The 11,078-nt window shown below is 44.8% G+C and overlaps 1 long non-coding RNA gene across 1 annotated transcript; it reads right to left on the reverse strand.

Moving 5' to 3' along the window:
- Positions 1 to 1,476: 1,476 nt before the first annotated feature.
- LOC125078877 (uncharacterized) lies at positions 1,477 to 7,879 on the reverse strand. The gene is made up of 3 exons (XR_007120994.1): positions 7,586 to 7,879; positions 3,159 to 3,310; positions 1,477 to 1,825 (listed from the first exon to the last, which is right to left on the reverse strand). It is a non-coding gene; the product is annotated as an uncharacterized LOC125078877 (long non-coding RNA).
- Positions 7,880 to 11,078: the final 3,199 nt, after the last annotated feature.

An 11,078-nucleotide genomic window follows, 5' to 3' on the forward strand; every position in this document is an offset into this window, starting at 1 on the left:
CTGGAGCTGCGGGAGAGGTAGGGGGAGGCTTAGTTCTCTAGAATATGGTCAGGGTCAAGGAATGTGGCCAGCCAAGCTTACTTTTAATCCCCAAAGGAGTGGGTGCTAAGAAGTTAGTTCCCAAAGAGACATCACCCATGCTGCTCATTCTCCCTCTCCCAGTGCCAGCCTCTTTCCTGATCTGTTCTCCCTTCTCAAATGCTGCCCTGTAGGGACTTCATCCCCAGGCCGCTTGCTGGGCGGGCCCTGACTGGATCAGACAGTGAGAGGCACAGGCACATGATCTGAGGGAGAGAGGGAGGAAAAAGAGATGGGGGTATTTCTTCCCTGCTCCCTCCCTGCCCTAGTGCCTCTCAGGCCCCCATTCTCACCGGGATGCCAGTCATGCCTCTTCTTGCCTGGTCAGCCTCCCACTGCTATATCTCTGGGTACCAGTGCCCCCTTTTTGTTCCTTTGATCCTGTCCATATAAGGACCTGTACATGGTCCCTTCAAGTCTTTTCATTTAAACCAAAGGTTAGCAAACTTTGGCCCACAAGTCAAAAACCCCCGTCCCTGTCTCTTTGGGTAAAAACGGTCTTATCAGAATGGAACTCCGCCACGCCCATCACCCATCACTTAGGTGCTCTGTGTAGTCAGCTGTGGCAGAGACCTTGCGACCCACAAAGCCATGATATTTATATCTAGTCCTTCACAGGAAAAATGCCCGACCCCTGGGAGAACCATCTGTGACAGACTTTGTCCTGCTGGGACCCTACTGCATTTTCTTATAAAATTTAAGAAGAGAGTGCTACTTTTGCGGCGAGATTTGTATGTAAATATTTATACAAAAGGTCAACCCTACTGGCCCAAGGGGAGACCCCAAAGGGGAGAAAGATGTGTAGCAATCTTTTTTTTTTTTTTTTTTTAATCAGTGAGCTGTAGTTTCTCCCAGCCCTTGAGTTGAGGGGTCTAAGACAGAGGCTGCCTCTGGTGCTGACACCCAGCCGGCGCTCATACAGAGAGCACACCTGAGTGCTCCAACTCCATCGGAGCGTGCCAGCCAATGGGAAAATCAATATGTAAAGAACCAAACCGAAATGCTGGAAGAAAAAGATGAACATGGCTAGGTTTAGAAAATAAAAATGTTCTAAACAGATAAACAGGAAGCATCGCGTTTTGATTTGTACTGTTTTCCAGGCCATAAACCCCTAATATCCCCTGACGTTTCATTAAGAGCCCCCGTGGTACCCGGCGTGTCTGCTACGGCTTGAACAGATTGCTGCAAAAATACTATCCGAGCTGCAGACCCGATCTTTTGCAATGTTTTACATGGGCGCTAAATGGGGGAGAAGTCAGATCAATCACGAACAGAGCTCTAGTTTAGGGGGAAAGTAATTGCTAGGGTTAAATGAACAATATCTATCATTCTGCAAGGCAGTTCTCCCAATCAAAAAAAAAAAAAAAAAAACAAAAAAAACAAACCCCATAGGCAAAGAGCATTTATTGGAGTGAGGGGAAAAAAATAAAATAAAAACAGCAATGAACACAGGCAACCGTATCCTTCGGTTTTCAGAAAACGGGGAAGATTTGTGTTGTGAATAATAACTTCAGTGAAATAAATGTTCAAATTATGTTGGAAAATTGTTCATTTGGACTCCTAGCCTTTTGCAATCTCCAAAGCTAATAATACTCCAGCTTATGAAATCCCTTACTAATCTATCAAAGCCTCTTCATCTGTTGTCATACTCATTCCCCCAGTGGCCCCCCTGGAGGCTTTCCGAATGATCAGCCAGAATCGAAGGCACTAGATGGGATGCTTTTCTTTTATGATTTCCGTTCTGTGCCTGCAAGGAAGAGGAAAAAGCCCTAGGTAAGAACTCAGCCACCCTGAAGTGCGTTCTAGGCTAGGCCTTTGACAAATTATTAAAACACTCTGTGAGCCTCGATTTCTTTATCTGTAAAATGGGACCAATGCCCTTTGCCTCCTGCCACCTAGGTTCCTATAAATTCATCTATTTCCATTTGATGACTGTTTACCAACAGCCCTTTATGCATCAAGACGGTGCTGGGCAAGGAGGAAGGTATCGCCCCTGCCCTCTTGCTCCCATGCAGAGGAAAGGAAGCGGGTGACTGCACACTGTGGTAAGCCCTAGAATAGCCAGAGACAGTTCTTTAAAAGCACCCAGGAGGCACCTGGGGGCCAGAAAGAGCTTCTGGAAGGAAGGGATCTCTAAATGAATTGTTGAAGAACAAATCAGGGGGGACAGGGGTAGAATGGAAGCTATTATCATTGCAAGGAAGACAAAAGGTACTGGAAGCATCTTTGCATGGCCACATCCTGAGATTCCAGGAGGGGAGGCAAGAGCCCTGGGAAGGAAGGAGAGCTAAGCAGGACCCAGTCAAGGGCCTACTGGTTCTGCTGCAGGGTTTGGACTTAACCTTGAAGGCAATGGGGAGGCCACAGAAGGGTTTCTGTTGGAGGAAGTGGCCTGACTGTTTCGGAAGGCTATCCCCACCCACAACAGCTGCTAGGCAGAGGAGTTAAAGGGGAGGCTGGAGGCAGGAAGACCTGAAGGCCGGGGGAGGGGCTCAGCTTCGGAAGCAGGAGAAAGGGAGTGGGGAGGAGGGAGAGCAGACCTGCAGGAGCACAGCATGGACAGGACAGCCTGATGATGGCTCGGTGGGGAAAGGAGAAGAAGGTATGCCAAAGGATGCTAGGTCCTGGCTTGGACAGAAGGGCAGATGCTGGTTCTGTGCACTGAGAGAAAGGATGCTTGACCGTGGTGCCTAGTACCAGGTAAGGTACACAGTAGGTGATCGATCACTCTTTGCTAACTCAAAGCAGAATCCTTCTTCTCCTAGCTTCCTTCTCCTCCTACCTCTGTAATCCCCTCCTCCTGTTGCCCCCCGCCCCCCAACCCTCATCCTGCACATCACTGCCTGGTAAATCTTCTTAAAACACCAATTTGTCTGTCAGATTTAAATGGCTCATTTAAATGGCTCAGGATTTCCCCAGGCACCACTCAAAGCCCCTCCACTCAGCCTCTCTAATCCAGCTCTCCCACACCAAGCCGCCTTCTTTCTGTACTGCTTCAGCCAAGCTGTCCAGACTGGGGCCCCTTGACCTGCTGGCCTCTAGTCTTTATTCAGGCTATGCTCCCTCCCCAGAGCACCCACCTCGCCTCTCCTTTCTTTTCTGCCACTGCAAATTCAAATCAGAGAATCACGGTTGGGACCAGGAAAAGAGAAAGAAATTTTCTCCGTACTCCTGTTACTTCTGTTCATTCAAGACAGGCTTAATTCTTTGACATCCAGGCGACTCACAGGGTCTGTGGTTAAGGAAGTTATGAAAGAGGAGAAATGAGAGGTAAGTTTTTCTAGATAATAAATAAATTGGCTAATCAGATGTGTCTTAACACAGCCTCCTAGCACATTCCAGACATTCAGAGTCCTTTTGATTTTTGAGATGCGTTTTTAAAGCATGAGTGGATTATGATGGGGGGGTGGGGGCAGGTTTTTTTTTTTTTTATATAGGACCTAAACTGTAAAAACTGCTATTCCTGTTCTTACCACAAATGAACCCACTTTAGTATGTCCCGCTGGGAAATGAAGGCAATTGCTTTATGCCTGGGAATTACCAAGATTTACGTGAAAGTATTACCTCACACTCTGTGGGAAATAAGTCTAAATGAAAAGGGAGACAATTAGCCCAAATGTGCCAACTTCGAGAGTGTTGGTTGGCTGGTTGGTTGATTCTGAAAGCCCATTTTTATTTCTAGAATCAAAAGTTGCAAAAACAAACAACAAACAAGACCCCCAGTAGCTGCGTGGTCCACAGATGAGAAGCCCCTGGGGCAAACGCAGACAGGGTAACTTTGAACAGTGCCCATCTCTGTGTTTGATCCCCTCCCAGAACTCTGCGAAGGGCAGCCCACTGGACAAATTGAAATCCCTCGGGCCAAGAAAGCTACAGAGCTACGTGAAACAACCAGCAGACCCAGGTTCTGTCGTCTGTCCACCAGGCTGCCCCATTGGCACATGACACACCTCTGGCCCCAAGCGGGCTTCGCTCCCTTTCCAGCCACTAGGGTGGCGTTTTTCCAATCATGGTCCAAGAACTACCTACTTTTGCATTAATACGTGGTCTCTAGTCTGTGCTTCCTGAGCCCAAATCTCAGAAGGTGGGTTCATGCTTCAACACCATTTTTGTGGAGTCAGACTAGCAAGGCTTCTTTTTTCTCCCAGGATATTGGCATTATCTTTCCATTGCCCTTCTCCAACTTAGGGTGTCTGGGCCATTGCTTTATTCTAATCATCCTTGCAATTCTACTGCGCCTTGCAATTCTATTCTGTGTCCCCAGGAAACTCACTCTTCACACACCTCAATAATGTTGTCGAATCTCTTCTATTCTCTGCAAATTATAATTTCCTAATTACCAGCCCCACAACCTTATAGCATTGGACCTCAATCCCTAATTCTCCAAGGATTTAGAGGCTACTCAATGAAAATTCTCTCCTCCTCTAGAAGTCAACACACACACACACACACATACACGCACACGCACACTCAAACACAAACACACACACCTGTCTCCACTGGCCCCATCCTTCACCTTGACTCTGGATCCCACCTTCCTCTGCTTCTCAGAACCTTACACTTTCATACACCTCCTCTCTCCTGTGTTTTTAGTCACCTTCTCTTAACTGAACCCTTCCCTTTGGCTTTCTTTTCCCATTGTAGAGCATCACTAGAGTAAAAAATTAGTATGGTGGTTGTCTCCCATATCCTGCTTGGAGAATAATTGCATCAATAAGGACATATCCTATGTTGTCCATAAATCCTCAATAGAATGAAGAATATGATTCCGTAGAGTTTTTAACACTTGTGATTATAGACGTGTTCAAATGTATTCAAGAGCAGAGAAACTAGTGTAAGGAACTGCCACTTAGCCATCACCCAGCCTCAGCAATTGTCACCAGTTTATGGACATATTTTAGAGTCAATCTTAGGTATCAAGATGCAACTCCAGATGAAAAGGGCATTTCAAAAAAACATTACATCCATCCATTATCATAGCTAGATAATAGACAGTGATCCCTTAATATCATCTAATATCCAGTCCATATTCCATCTTCCCAAGTGTCTCAAGATGTCTTTGCAAGTTGGCTTGTTCAAAATCAGGATTCAGTCAGGATTCCCATAGTGTATCTCATTGTCATGTCTCAAGTTGTTTTTATCCTGTAGCAGTCTCCTTGCCTTTATTTTTTTCTAAATATTTATTTCTTGGGCCATTTTTTACATAGGTTATCTCAAATTCTTGATTTGGTTGATCATATCCTTACAGTGTTGATAACTTGTGTCTGTATCCCTCACATTTCTGGTAAACTGGTAATTACATCAAAAGATTTCATTAGATTTGGGTTCAGTCTTATTTTTAGTAAAAGTACTTCAGAGGTCAGAGTTTTTAAACATGACACAGTAGAGACCACTTTTAGAAAAACTCTCTTTCATATCATATCCTCTTCTAACTATAAACTTTTCTATCTCCTCCCCATCCACAGTTAAGCATTTACCAAAAGCAGCTCCTTCACTTGTTTAACTTTTTTTAGCTTCTACCCACTTTTTATCCCACTCAGATCTGGCTTCTGCCCTTGTTGCTCCTAGAAACAGTAATGACCTCTATATCAGAGACTTTTTTTTTCAATTCCTATTTTGTTCCAGTATAAAACTTAGGAGCTTAAAATAAGAATTTATTTTTATCTCTCCTGATCTTGTGGATTGACTGAGAACAGCTGGGCAGTTCTCACTTGGGGTATCTCAAAGGGCTGGAGTCATCTTCACATTCAAGATGGCTTCTTTCCTGACATGGCTGACTCCCAGGCTGGAACAGCTAGATTAACTGGGGTCTGGCCAGTATCTCTCTCTCTGCTTGGTCTCTCTCTCTCTTGCCTGTCTCCTTCCATGAGTCATTTTCACAGTTAGTTTGGGCTTCTTCACAACATGATAGTCTAAGAGCCAAATGACTTCTTACATGGTGACTGGGCTTCCTCTGAACAAGCCTTTCAAGAGACCAAGGTGGACACTGCAAGGATTCACATGACTTAACCTCAAAAATCACATAGTGCCCCTTCCATGCAGTTTATTGGTTGAACTGGGCCACCCCTCATTCAATGTGAAGGACACCACACAAAGGTATGAATTTCAGGAGGCATCACTCATTGGGGGACCATCTTGGGAGACTAGTTGTCATACTTCTTTTACTTTTCAACAATTATCAGAACCGTTGTGAACTACCTATTTTTTGAAATACTTTATTCCCTTGTTCCCATAACACATTGCATTTCTATTCTCTTTCTGCCTCTCTGACAAAAGTCTCTCCATGGTCTTTGCATGCCATATCTTCCTTTGCCCTTGTCCTCCAGGCTGGCCCTAAGCCTCTTCTCTTCTAAATCTCTTCTCTCCCAAAGCCATTTCATTGTCCACAGTTTTTACTAATTCCTAAAATGTGCATGATGAGAATGTTAACTACTCCAACCCCATCTATCCTCTGAGCACCATCCCCCACTTTCTTGAAACCTCCCCTTGAATATCCAAAAGTACATCCAACTTAGCATGTCCAACTGAACTCTGAATGGACCTCTGCCCCCAACTGGGGCCTCTTCCAGAATTTTCTATATCACCTAATGGAACCACCATTTCCTCTTTTTGCACAGAAACCTGAGGCTCATCCTCAATGTCTGTCTGTCTGTCTCTCTCTCTCTCTCTCCTTTATTGGCTCTATTCATCCTTTCACCAAAACATTATTTCTAGAATATTTCTGCCCCATCTTCCCCACCTCCATCTCCATTATCACCACCTACTATCCAAGCTACCATCTCACAAATGTCACCTCTAGGGCTCTCCCTCGAAGACGGTGAAACCCAGGGCAACGCAAGCCAGTGCAGAGTTCATTGAAAATGCTGGCCCTTGAGAGGAAGCCTTTCTGCATAGGCATCTTTTATCATCCCCTGAGATATTCTTAAAAATAGCAACATCAAAATTGAATTTAGGGATGTCTGGGTGGCTCAGTTGGTTAAGCATCTGCCTTCGGCTCAGGTCATGATCCCAGGGCGTTGGGACTGAGTCCCTCATTGGGCTCCTTCTTCTCCCTCTTCTCCCTCTGTCTGCTCCTCCCCCTGCTCGTGCACGCTGCCTCTCTGACAAATAAATAAAATCTTTAAATAACTGAATTTTAGTGATGTTGTTTAAATGATGTTCATTTTGCAGCTTCCCACCCTGTGTAGGGCTGAGAAAGATCCTCTGTATTTTCTATCCAAGGGAAAGGCCTGCTAATTGGTCTCCTTGCATCCACTCCTGTCTCTTTAGAATTTCTCCGTGCAGCAGCAAAAGTAACCTTTGGATCATGCACTCTGCTTAAAATTCTCTAATGACTTCCAATCGATCTTGGGATAAAGGCAGAGAAAAAACAATTCTTAACATAACCTCCAAAATCAATAAGAGACATGGTCTATCTCTTCTTTCTTGCTATGGCATTTTGACCACAAGTAAGAGACACTTGAACTCAATCTCAATTGAACAATAAGAAATTTCAGGAATTACATACCCCATGTAACAGGAAGTCCTGCGGTAGAGTGGCCTTTGGGGAACTTTGATTCAGCACCTCAGCCTTTATCAAGGGGAAAGGTTCTCATGTGTCTGCTCCATCATCCTTGGAGCCGGCTCCATCTTCAGGAGGAGAAGACGACTGCAGCTTCCCCCCCACTTCCCATCTAGATTTGACAAAACTCAGAGGAACAATTAAGGACCATCTTTTCTTTTGACTCACTCTTAGGAGAAAGGTAACTTTCCTTGGAAGTCCACGGACCTTTCCTTCTCTTCTCAGCTGCAAGAATCAGGGCACAAGCTGGTAAGGAAACCAAATTGCTGGGAAAGGGGTCACTCCTTTAGGCTGGGAGTGAAGTTAGTGTCCCCCAAGGCAGAGCACTGTGTTGGGGGTTGTCTGCATTCCTGAACAAAATGGGGATTCTGTTGGGAAGAAGGAGGTGTAGGGAATACTGGGTGGGGTCTCCATTCTGATCTCAGTCCAAGTTCCCGGGATCCTCTCCACTGCAGCTACAGGAAATGTCTTTCACATCCTTGTCTGTACCTGCTTCCTTTTTGTCAGTCTTCTTACATGCTCTCACTTGATCCTTCCCCCTGGGTAAATTCAAAGTATCCTTCCGATCTCAGCTAAAGCATTACTTCCCCTTGGATTCGTCCCTGCCTTCTGCAAGAAGATCAAATCTTCCTGTTACATAAATGCTCTTAGAATCGTGAATTTCTCCCTTGTAACCTTCGCCACTGCTGCACTTCTGCATTGATTTCTGTGATTAAACCATCATTAGTTCTCCCCTGAAACATTTCAGACCGAAAGCAGGGACTATGTCTGATTTTGTTCACTACTGGATCACCAGTGCCTAGGACAATGTCTGACACATAACAAAACCCCCAAAACACAGAACTTAAAACATCGTGGACTGTATGAAGGAAGGAGCTTGAAATCAAAGGGAATAATTTTTGTTAAGATGACTTTTCCCTGGGCATTGTAAAATCTGTAAGTCCAAAATGGAAATCTTCTGCGAGTGAAAGGGGAGTTTGCTTAATTGGTAAACCAAGACAACTGGGTGAACCAAGACGATTCCATGAAAACCAGGAGCTATGTTTACCTTCTCTGTCCCTCCACATTGTCTAGAGTCTTTCCAATACTTCTGTTGTTGTTGTTGTTGTTGCTGTTGTTTGTGGGTGTTTCTTTTTGTTCGTTTGTTTCAAGTTTTTCCAATACTTCTTAAGGAAGGAATAGGACATGCATTTCCAAAGGACCACACTGGGGTACCTCTCCTGCAACTCCCGAGAAGACTTTATTTTTCCTGGTTTATGTTTGTGAACCTTTGGGGCACATCATACAACTTAACCACAGACCCCTAGAATGTCCATAGTTTGCACAATATTTTTTCTATACATCATAGTCATAGAGAAATCTGCACTGTCACTTGCCACTAATGGGAATGGAAAGCTGTATGCCTCTTCTGGAGAGCAAGCTGGTAGTTTTATCTTCAGAGTCTTCAGAAAAGGATATACCTAGCAATTCTACTTGTAGGGGTTTGTTCCACAGAATAATCAGCTAACACTCAAAGACATTTGTTTTTGTTTTTTTTTAAGCAGCAAGTATATTTTATTTTTTACTTAAATTCAATTAACCAACATATAGTACACCATTAGTTTAGATGTCGTGTTCCATTAATTTGTCAGTTGCATATAACACCCAGTGCTCATCACATCCTATGCCCTCCTTAATGCCTGTCACTCAATTATGCTGTCCCTCCACCCTCCACCCCTCCATCAACCCTCAGTTTGTTTCCCGTAGTTAAGAGCCCCTCATGGTTTGTCTCCCTCTCTGATGACTTGCAATTCCTTTTTCTCTCCCTTCCCCTATGATCCTCTGTGCTGTTTCTTTTTTTTTTTTTTTTAAGATTTTTATTTATTTATTTGACAGAGAGAGATCACAAGCAGGCAGAGAGGCAGGCAGAGAGAGAGGAGGAAGCAGGCTCCCTGCTGAGCAGAGAGCCCGATTCGGGGCTCGATCCCAGGACCCTGAGATCATGACCCGAGCCGAAGGCAGCGGCTTAACCCACTGAGCCACCCAGGCGCCCCTGTGCTGTTTCTTATATTCCACATATGGCACTCAAGATACTTGTATAAGAATTTACCGTTAAAAAAAAAAAGAAATTCTTCACCCTTCCCTGGATCCACACCATTTGTCCATAATTGTACTGAGCCCTTCTACTCTATGCAGTTGGCCACGTGGTTTGCTTTGGCCACCAGGATGAGAGCAAATATGCCACAATCAGAGGCTTATGAAAGTGTTTGCCCACTTCCGCTTGGCTGTGGCTCCTCTGAACAGCCATAAGAACACGCCGGGGCCAGCCTCCTGGAGGATCACTCACCTGGAACAGGTTAGAATCGCCCTGGTTGTCCCAGCCGTGAGCCTCCTAAAGAAGCCAGTGGCCAGCCTGTCCGGACACAGGAACAAGTCAAAATGAGGACTGCTCAGCCGATAGGCAGCTGACTGCCAAGGCGTGAGGGAACCGGGATCAGCTGATCGCCTGCAATCTTGTAAACTGAACAAATGCTTATTCTTGTGTGCCACTGTGATTTTGTGGTTGCTACATAGTATTGTTGTGTCCGTGGCTCTCTGAAGCAATTGCAGTAGATCCAACAATCAAAGGATGGTAGGATATCACACAGCCATCAGGAACGTTGTATAGATGTATACTGACTTGAAATGCTCACAATAGACGGATAGGTTTCAGAAGGAATACAAAACATTGTATAAGAATAGGACACCATTTTCATAAAACATACATGTCTGCACCTGCAAATGAAAGTATCAGGTCTGATATATAACAAGATGCTGACGTGGTAATCTCTGGGTGGTAGAATTTGGGGTGTTTTTCATTTTTTATTTATCTGCATTTACAGTTATTCTGTAAAAACACATGTTACTTGCATAATTGTTCTACAGCATTGGGTGCAGGAAACTTGGAAATATCGCTTCTTTCGAGACTCACTAAGGAGTGCAGTAGCAGAACACACTTTTCTAATCCCTCTACCAAACCTGAGAACAGAAGCTTGAATCTACCCTTCCTGACACAGTCATCATTAACTGGAGGGATGGAGACCACGAAGTGCCCTTCCCCCAGGTGAGACGAGGCTCTGGAAAGTCTTTTTCACTGGAGACTAGTTTTTTGTAATGGAGAACACTCTGGGCGTCATGGTTACTTATAGTTACTGGGTTCAGAATGGCTGCTTTCCCCCTTCTACCTGCCAGAGACAGAAGGTGATTTTTCTCTTGACCCTTCCCCATGAGAACCTAGTGGGGCTCCTGGAGGTGAAACCTGTAAAAGCCTGACCCCTGACCTCATGACTCCAGTACCCGGGACAGTCTCATTCTCCCTGTAGTCCACACATTACCTCCAACAACTCATCAAAATTGCCATCTGAGTGTTCCTATCCGTTAGGGGTTCCAGCAGCTTCTGCTGCAGGTAAGCTGACCTTGG

The sequence above is a fragment of the Lutra lutra genome, chromosome 10 (assembly GCF_902655055.1).
Source record: "Lutra lutra chromosome 10, mLutLut1.2, whole genome shotgun sequence".
NCBI classification, from domain to species: Eukaryota; Metazoa; Chordata; class Mammalia; order Carnivora; family Mustelidae; genus Lutra; species Lutra lutra.